Genomic DNA, 8891 nt, shown 5'->3' with positions numbered 1-8891 from the left:
GACCAGGACATCCAACACCTTGTATCTGAAGTTCTCAATGCTGCTCAAACAATAGCACTGCTGCCTACACAATCTTAGACAAATCCCTCAGGATTTGCCTACTCCTGCAAGTTGCACTAAGTTAGTATGAAGAAAGCCATAGCAAACCATTCCGGGGATATAACTGTCCACCATTCCCAACAAAAAGAGTATCAGAACTTGGCAACACCAAATTTTAGACTTCCACCAGTGTAACTAAGTTACTGCAAAAAAAGATGATCTTAGCTGAAACAGTTATGATACTAATACTGCTAGGTATTAAAACCTGGGATGTCTTTCTCTTCATCGGTAAATGAACAGCATATTTTCCTCTCTCCAAATTCTGTGGGATTCTTTTGGTTTGTTTTGTTTCACCAGATTGGTTTGGTCTGCAGTTTCAGCAGATCCAAATGCATGATGAACCTGTGCTGAGATAAAGTAGGGGTTTTCCTACTTTACGCTATAAAGTTAACTCGAAGTCTGAATTCTTGATTTCTGGTTTGCTGCTTTGAATTTAAAACACTAGGTCAGAAAACGACGTGCACCTCTTAGTTAAAAATGTACTAATTTTGCTTCATTTTGCCTCTGTTCTGTGTGTTCACCTACATCCTCTTACTGGCAGTCAGCTTGGCAGAGCTCTTGTGATCAGTGTGTGAGAGATATGTGCTCTCACATCTTGTCAAATAAACCTGAAGTACTGAAAAAAAAGAGAGAGATACAAGTGGCAGGGAAACTTTCCAGTTGTCTTGAGCAGAATTCATTTGTTTCCTCTGGTTCTAGTCTGCCAAACAAAGAAGAATTTTCTATCAGGACAGATTAAAGTGCGAAATCAGACAGCAAACGCTCTACATACCTGAATATCAGATCCAATTGTTCTCCCATACATTGTGCCCATCACACACATTGTGCAGATTTATGCTTTGATCTTGGCCCAAGTTTGTTTGGCATTGTAGCTTCTGAAGCTCCTTTTGGGAACAGCAGATAAAGCAGTGCTTGAGAGAGACAGATTTTGCTGTCAAGCAGTGGAAGCACATCAAGGCTCCTGAGGCTGCACATGCCCATGTAGATAGACGGCTGTCCACCCTTTGGTGTGTTTTACATGGCCTGCCCCACCAACCTGCTTCATGAACCTGTCTCAGGAAAATGGCAATTTCTTCAAAATTCCTGGAGGCTGAAAGAAAATTGGTCAATGCAGCATGATATTATGTGGGTGAGAAATTCCATTTAATTCAATCCTGTCTGACAACAATAATCACTGTTATCAATGACACTGGCTTTCACTAATTTATATCCACTTTGTAAAGAAATGGCATGTTTCTATTTATTTCCTTTTCTAAACAAGGACTCTTGTACCATGCAGTAGTTCTGAAAAAGTGTCACATTTCAGCTGGTACTACCACAGGCCAGTGATGGGAAGCGAGACCGGATCCCCCTCCACGCCCACCCCCACCCTGAGAATTTTGTTTGTATCTCTGTGGCTCTTCATCACACACTTGCCTGGCAAAGTCATTTCACTAATGCCAGTCAGCAGGAACTGCTGAGTGCGCAACACTTCGGCAGAACTGTTTGCTTACTTGAGAAACTAAATGCAGATGTGGAAGCCTTGTCTTAGCTTTGAAATTGTCAATAAGCTGAAAGAATGGAGGCTGGCATTTTCAAGCTTTGAACTCCCAGTCTCATGGGTTTTTTACATGCTTTCATATGTTGCTCTGCTCAGCATCATGAGAGTGAAGATCTGTTTCTTTAAAGACAGAAAGGTAAGTATTGCTATAGAAGTAATCATAAAATCATAGAATACCAGGCTGGAAGGGAACCCAAGCATCATCTTGTCCAACCTTTCCTGGCAAAAGCATAGTCTAGACAAGATGATCCAGCATCCTATCCAGCTGAATCTTAAAAGTCTACAGGTTGGGGAATCCACCAATTCCCTGGAGAGATTATTGTATAAGTTTATAATTTTGTAAGTTTCCTATAAATTAGATGCCTGGATATCTTCTATTACTTACGGGATTAAGGATCAGATCCTCATATGTATCAAAAACTCTCTGTACCCATCAGCATAAAGCTAAACTCCAAACTCCTTTTTCAAACATGCTCAGGCACTTGTTAGCTTATCTCTCTGGTCACGTTTCAGCTCAGCCACCAGGACATGTAATGCATAGCCAGATTTTGATCAAACACACCTTTTCCACTGCACACTATCTGAACATCATCCAATTTCATCTGAAAGCCTGTGTGATGCCCAGTTCAGCCTGCTCTGCTAAGTGACTAGTATTTCTTGGAGGCTGGTGTTAACTCTCATTGACTGCAGTGCTGCAGGGCTGTAGCCAGCCTGAGGCTCACAGAGTAGCCCAAGCAGGTGGGCAAACATCTCTCCTTGACCTCGCAGACTTCACTGACACTTTCCAGGGCCAACTGCCTTGAAGGGATTTAAAGCTTGTCATGTGGTAACTACATAACTGCTGCATGTCCTGTGGCCAACCAGACTTCTCAACCTCAACTGAGGCATCTAGGATCCACATAGGATGCATGGAGGCTTGTGTTTCACGTGGAATTCATGTGAGCCACAACATTAAGAATCTGTGTGAGCAACAAGTGCTAAGCAAAGGGATTGGCTGAGCAAAAGCATCCCTCAGGGACAGCCATCTGCCAAACTCCATTTTTCCTGGAGGTAGACGAGAAAGGGACGCAGTTCCAGGCCTAAATAGTTCAGCTTTGCTTGTGTCTGAGTTGTCCAGGACTCAGGGACATATGGCATATCAGTGACAGACCATTCTTTGACTGCTGGCAGAAGTACTGTGAACCTCATTCCCAGCTCCCTGAAGAGAGCAGCAGACCCACAAGGCAACTCTTGGAAGACTGTGAAGGGCTGAGGAGGAAAATCTGGTTCACATCAATAATGTAGAGTAGATGTGGACCCTGGAGTGGACAAACTTTTGATTTGTACTCTTTTCCTGCTGAGGGAACTGCTTGGCTTGAGGGTGAAGCCAGGATGTACTCCAGCAGTTATACGGGATGGGTGGTATAATAAGGAGGTAAAGACTATTCTGAAAAGCAGAGAAGCAAACCAAGCTGACTATATAGATGTGTGTTTAGTTTCTTCTGATGACACTGTTCCACTTCATGTAAACTTTGGAGCAGGATCAGAGATCTGCTTTTCTTCTGAATGAGCAAACACCATGATCAGCTGGAATCGCTCACTATCAAACTTAATCTGTGGCTTGGTTCATATTTATTGATTTTAGCAAAGTATTACATCCCCAGTGCAATGATCTGAGTCCATTTCAGTCTCATCCTCAATATTTTACTCTTTAAAAATTAATTTCCCTAGAATTTTCCACATACCCTCATTTAGAATGAAATTCACATTTCAATTTTAGAAGAAACTTAAGTAGAGCAGGTAATTTCTTATATTTTCTTCTAAAATTATTTAAAAATCATCCATACTATTAATTATGCAATGACAAGTATTTTGGTATTTTCAGGAATAGAGCTGAAAAGATAACTGTTACATCTAGGACACTGAAGGTAGTTCATCAGCTCCTTTTCAGGAGCCAGGAGTTGGAGAACTACTATCTTAAGCATGCCTGGCGGTTGCCCACGTCATCTCTAAAATTAAAGTACTTACCAAGAACTGAAAGCTGGGAGCTGTCAGAAACTCACAGCCTCTGTGGGTGTGGAGGAGGACAGATCCAGTATATCAGTCAGTGGATGGCACACCTACTTGTGAAAAAAACCATGCAGAGTCCAAGTAAAGATGTCATTCGAGGGTACTGTAAGTCTGGGCCACTTTTTGAAGGCTGATCATACTTTGAAGATGAAGCTTGGTAAAGACCATATTAGAGAGAAAGGAAGGGCTGTTTATTGTCCACCCCTGTATTACATACAGTTGGTACTTCTTGCTGTAGAAGAGATTTCTAAAATATGTAACTTAATTAATTAAATTTTGTGTGATCTCTATGTATCTTGATGTGAAACAGGTAACTAAACAATAAAGCCAGTTTCTGAACAAAACTGAATTATATGAGAAAATGAAATATGGCAAGAATTAAAAAGCCATGTAATACCAAACTCTGAATGTACAATTTCACTGTATGTGTCTTTTTACTGTAGCAACCAGGGCACAAGGGCAGTATGAACATGTGGCCCTTTATTTGATCAAGGATAATAATCAACTAAACCAAAAGGAAAGGAAGTAGATTTTCCTAGTTCAGCCACTAATATAGTCTTTTACATGTCTCCAACTGTGTAACCATTGCTCCATACACCGCTGTAACATGCAGCCATTGTTAAATGGGAAAAAAATTGTGCATATAACAAAGAATCCAAAATACAAAGAAATAGTATTTGGTGTCACTAATTATGTAATGGGCATGATACTCCACCTCCCTCCATTTCAGATCCAAGTGCTACTTCTCTCCTGTTTTGCCTGCTCACACCTCTGTTGGCAGGCTCAGGTTCTGGTGAGAAGTGGTTCTGCTGAGCCTTGTAATTGCTGCAAATATCTGGTGACCATGGAAGCAGCATAGCTTGTGATAGGATCTCCTGCTTTCCTGATCTTTCACTGTCCCAGTAATGTTAATTACTTGAGGTCTTATCACTACTGATGGTGCAGCATCTCTCATAGAGGCTACAGATACCTACAGTCCTTCCATTAAGGATATCATTCTCCTCTTAGGCTATGAAAGATGCATCTCTTCCAGCAGAGAAGTTTCGGCTAATGACTACTTAGATGTGCGTTGGTCCTGGCGCATACCATTACTGATCTAGTCCTAGTCTTTTATTCCAAATCTTAGCTGAAGCTAATGACTATGTCAGTGACTCTTACTAATTTCAATGATGAGTATAGGTTCTTGCAGATCTTAAATCCATAATTAGTTCAGATTTTTTGCTTCATGTTGACCTGAACCCTAACGATGACTTTAAATCCCCCAGTGCCAGCCTCAGAAGTAGGATTGACAATGAGGTCTCCATTACCTAAAACCTCAGTTTCTTCTAGAACTCAGATTCTTCTAGAACTGGCTTTAACCTAAATAACTCATCTTTCATTTCCAAATATACATTTCAAATCAACTTTAAGTCTACTGTTAAGACCAGACCTTGAAGGAATCATAACCTGGTCTGACAGTAGGTTTCATATACTCTCAACAACCCCTGCTAAAACCAGAAACAACGCACCTTCACCAGTTCCTGCCCAAGTAAGTCCCAGTTCTAATTCTTACTATAATGTTAATCTATGTTGGTCTCCCTACATTCTCTTTTATCTCCAACTAAGCATAGTTTGTGGCTCCCTTTAAGCAACAGCATTTATTGGAGCTTGATAGCCACTTCTAAGTCCAATATTGACCCATGGTCCCAGCTTCATGTTGATCCAACCTCTGAAATTATCCCTAATGCCAAAGCTAACTGTGACTTAAGCTTCACACTGAGTACATCCCTAAGAAGAAAGAAGCAAAATTTCCTGAATTAACTATGTTAAATTAAGCATACCACATGGGCCCTACTGGCAAGAGCCATAAAATGAGATTAGGCATTATGCAGGTTCATCCAACATACTAACCTGAATCCAAGCCCATAAACCCAGTTGTAGCTATTCCCAAATCCTACAGAGTTCATCATAAAAACTAGATCTGTGACCTCTTTCATCCTGGCAATTTAGAATAGTTTTGTAGGCCCTCATTTGCAACAGTCATAAGGCCCATACCAACAAGCCCACCCTTGTCCAGACTTCATCCCCAAAGCTAATATAAAATTTAATCCAATCCAGTCCCTACAGATAATAGTTCAAATTGGACCATAGCCAAAAACTACTCATCCAGAAGGCTGTCACTTACAACCTGGGGCATATCAGCCCCCAAACTAACCCTAATCTGTCTATTCACAGTTATTAAAACCATGTAAGGCCTCCTGCATTACCTAGATCTAATTACTAGCAGGCAAGCCCAACAACTTTTAGTTTAGCTTAATGGCACTTTTAATTTTAGCACAATAGTATTGGGTACTGTGGATCTCCTGGCCTTCAGGAGTACATCTTTGTCCAGAGGTCTGACATCAATGCCCATGTTCTTACTCTTTTTCTTCCACAGATTCTGGTGTTTCTCTGCCTGATCTTTGATTCTGTTCCTAACAGATTTAGTTTCTTTAGCATAGTATATCTGCCCTTCTAAGAGTGATAACATCTCTACAGGTTTTTTTTAAGTGCTCTAAGTGTGGGGTGTTTTTGTTGTTGTTTCTTCTCTAATCCATTTGCACTGTAAAATTAAGTCCACTCAGTTCTGATCCCACACGGAGGGAAACAACACTGCACTGTGTCATATAAAACATCTGTTCCCATTCCAGCATATCTGTGATCTACTAGTTTGTCTTAAATATAAGGTTCATCTAAATGGCTCGCCTCTACCCGCTGCAGTGCAGGACCCCTTCGTCTCTGCTCACATACTTCTCCAATATTGCTTCTTCTTGGATTATATAATTTGTGTTAGAATCAGCTTTACTTTGGAAGTGACAGCAGATTTGACCTGTTCATCTACCTCTCTTTAGCCTTTTCTAGGACCAGTTCCAATTCACTCATATTGGAAAATAATCAAAAGGATTTCATTTTTAACTTTCCTTCTCAGGAAAAAAAACAAGTGTGTTTTTTGTTTGTTTTGGGGTTTTTTTGTGTGTGTGTGCTTTGTTTTGTTGTGTTTTCTTCTAGGCAACATTCATTTGGCACTGATTGTACCCAAAATGTACAAATTTTTATCACAGATTTTTTGGTATGTGTATATTTAAACCAACATATGAATGCTTCCACAAAAAGGCAGCTGAACTGAGACCACCAAGGAGTGACTCCATTGATTCTTCATGTTATTTACTGCAATGCTGCTACAGTACCCAAGGTAGAAATCTTCCCATGGGGTATCCACATAAGCTATGTATTATTTAATTTCCCACTGACAAAACTTACTGAATTCATCAAACCACATATTTGACTGAACTAATGAGTGTAAAATAGAAATTTCTCCTTTGGTTTTGCTAGTTACAATTTCAGGTTTGTTTTGTTCTGCAGCACTATAAGAGATTCCTCTTAAATTTCTATTCGAATATTAGAATTTTTTTTTTTTTACTGCTCTTTGCTGTTGATAAGGAACTGCAATTAACAACAGTGTGATACTTCATGCTACTCTGCATTTTGCAGCCATCATGAGAATCTGCACATTTAATGATATTATATTGTTTCTTATCTCAGATCAAGTGCAGATAAAGTAATTTATGCCAAAAAAAAATCCCACAATGCACAACGGTTCACATAAAAAAGAGAAAATGACTGGAAGTGATGCATATAAATCACATATGAGTTGCTACACAGCACAAACAGTGCTTTTTATTTAGGGCTTGATAGACTAAGACACTATCTGCTAGTGGCTGCCTACTTCCTCTAAATTCTACGTGTTTCTCTCATGTAAATTCAACAGCCTGGAAGTTTCCAGCTTAAAGTAATTATTTATGCCATGTCATTGGTCAGCAGAGGGAGCCAAGCATTTCAGGACAGTGAGATATCCTTTCCTTTCATAATCCCCTCCCCCATCTTATCTCACTTGGAATGGGAGGGATCTATCTCCATTGACTACAGAGGTGACCTGCTCAGATAGGCAACCTGACTTTTATGGGACTAATTTTAGGAGAAAATATATACTGTTCTGAATAACCATGAAGAACAAACTCTCTTGCAGTACTTACTTCGCTTGCTGTAAAGCATTGCCCTTGTTTGAGCAGCCTGTATTACGCTATATGTCATTGGGAAATTTTGTTGAAACTAAAACTTTAATGCATCATTATGGCATTTTTGGTCACAATGTAAGATTTCACCCTGAATTAGGAAGGACTTGAGCTGGAGTCTTCTAGGAGTATTATTAGTAGTATTAATATTTCACATCAGGAATTATTCATGAGCTAGTCCAGTCAATGCTCCTTATTGCTTTTCTGCTGCAGTCAGACTTCTCGTGATAGAAAACACTAAAGAAAGTTATACAGGATTAGAAATAAAAACTTCATCATGGTATTATCCATTTTCTTCCACCAAAAATACCCTACTATCTAATTGCATGATATCCAGCATATGTTCAATGGTTCAAATTGGAATATGAACATCAAATAGCCTCAAACAACTCAGAAGACTGGATTAAAATCCAAATCTGAATCTGATGGAGGGAACAATCTGATTGTAGAATAACATCTGTTCTTTCATGACTGTGTAGCACAAAGCTTATTTTGTAATTGCCTTCTTTTCTCTGTCCTCTTTAATACCATTAGTGAATATTCTTCACCTGGTTTCTCCAGAAACATACATAAATTTATGTTTGTATACTGAATATCGTTGTGCCTGTAAAATATATTTTTATTAAAATAGCTGATCTGGAGGGGCATAACATTTTTCATCATCTTTGCTACTTTTGGTCTCAATATACGTAGTTGTCCTAAACCTATGAAAGTTGATGTACTCCTTTTTTGTGGATTTCGACCAGTAGAAATTTTGGACTCATACCCCAAGTAATTTTGAAATCCCACAACATTTTGTGGCACAGTTTCATTTGTTTCAGATATCTAGATAGAGTGGCAGGCTACCACAATTGTTTAGATTATGATATTTGCATGTTTTGTTGGTTTTACTTGAAGAGAAAGTGGCTTATTTTAAAAGAAAAAAAAATCTTCACAATATGTTTTATTTTTTTTCCTGAGGACTTTCACTTACACAAGTAGGCACTAAGCATTTGAAATTGACTTTCCAGAGAACAACAGTAAAAAAACTTAAGAATTTGGCTTAGTTTCATTTAAAACAGTAAAAATTGACCTTGTAAACATTTCCATAGGAGGTAGGATGCATACATTTG

Source organism: Caloenas nicobarica, chromosome 3 (assembly GCF_036013445.1).
Source record: "Caloenas nicobarica isolate bCalNic1 chromosome 3, bCalNic1.hap1, whole genome shotgun sequence".
NCBI lineage: Eukaryota > Metazoa > Chordata > Aves > Columbiformes > Columbidae > Caloenas > Caloenas nicobarica.
The sequence above is the reverse complement of the archived record's forward strand: the minus strand, read 5'-3'. Positions refer to the sequence as shown.